Genomic DNA, 1,463 nt, shown 5'->3' with positions numbered 1-1,463 from the left:
TCTCGTTCCTTCCACTGACCTTCCAATTCTCCATCTCCCACATTTCGGGTTTTCTGAGATTCCTGGAGCTCAGCACAGACTGGACATCTGACCTTGGGCAAGCTATTTCAGTAATCTGTGCCTCAATTGCTTAATCTGTAAAATGGGATGATAATAATAGTCAAGTCTTATGGTTCCTTTGTGACTTAAAACAATTAAAATGTGTAGAACAATCGACACAGTGGCTGGCAATTAGCAAGAGCTCAATAACTATTAGCTACTATCGTATTAATTGTATCAGTTCACTGGGATGACATTAATGCTGTAGGACAATCACATCACTTTAGTGGTGTACCACAAGAGTTGCTTTCTCATTAGTCAGGAGCTCAGCTGGAGGCTGGCTCATCAAGGCTGACACTCAAGTGTCTACATGTTGGATGGGGGTCTGGTCTAGGCTGGACTTGGCTGGAACACCTTATAGGTGGGCAGCTCTGCTTTCACGGGTCTCTGGGACTGGTGGACTAGGCCAGGCCTGAACTTCTTGTGGTGATGACAGGAGTGCATTGAAGTAAGTAGAAACATGCAAAGCCTCTGGAGGCCAAGGAAAAGAATGAATACACAGTCACTTCCATTCACCAAACATATCACATAGGGGGAGAGAAATATACTCTGCCTTTTTGGAAAGACCTCTAAAGTCACAGGAAAAAAGGCATGGGGACAATCAGGGTGAAGAGTTAAGGCTTTTCATGCAATCAGTCTATTCTGTTAAGTATCATCATTCATATTTTTTTTTTTTTTAAGTTCTGGTCACAGAAACATTGTACGAGATTTACTTTCACCAGTCTGCTCGGGCATGTTTCCAATGATATCAGAATCACCTGGATCAATGAAAGCCGGTGTGCACACTCTGTAGTATTATCCACATTATGTGCCCAGTTCAGTAATATTGCCACTGTAGTCGTGGACCAGTTTTGGCCAACATGGCATAACACACTGCTTCAGATTTCCTCAAGACTGGGCAGGTGACGATGATGACCAGTTTCACTTTGTCTTGTCTGATCATTTTCACAGTCTGCTTGTACCCCAGCATGGACTTTCCACTTTCCATAACCAGTTGGAGCCTAGAGTTGACTGACTCCAGTGGCTTTTTCATCTTCTTTCTGGTCACCATCTTCCTGGCTTAGGTGCAGGACTACCCCCTAAACCAAGAGCAGCCGCCAAGATGGCTGGGGTATTTCTGTTTATATTTAAATGCTGAATTTGAATCAAAGTCTTCCATTCCGGAGCTGGAGAATCACTGCTGTGCAAACTTTTCCAGGTGAGTCTGATGCCACAGGTCTGACTTTGAGGACCCTACTCAGCTTTCATAGTCAACTGATCAGAAGGCTCATCTGGGGCTCTGTGGAAAACAGATTCCTTGGCTACTTCCCTGGAGATTTCAGTTAGGCTTCTGAAACCCAAATTTTAATAAATGCTCTCCAGGA

General features: G+C 44.0%; 1 pseudogene; it reads right to left on the bottom strand.

Moving 5' to 3' along the window:
- Positions 1-786: 786 nt before the first annotated feature.
- On the bottom strand, positions 787-1,150 carry LOC138096738 (large ribosomal subunit protein eL30 pseudogene; annotated as a pseudogene).
- Positions 1,151-1,463: the final 313 nt, after the last annotated feature.

Source organism: Capricornis sumatraensis, chromosome 20, assembly GCF_032405125.1.
Source record: "Capricornis sumatraensis isolate serow.1 chromosome 20, serow.2, whole genome shotgun sequence".
Lineage (NCBI taxonomy): Eukaryota > Metazoa > Chordata > Mammalia > Artiodactyla > Bovidae > Capricornis > Capricornis sumatraensis.
Note: the sequence above shows the minus strand (reverse complement) of the source record. Positions and strands in the feature narration are given on the sequence as shown.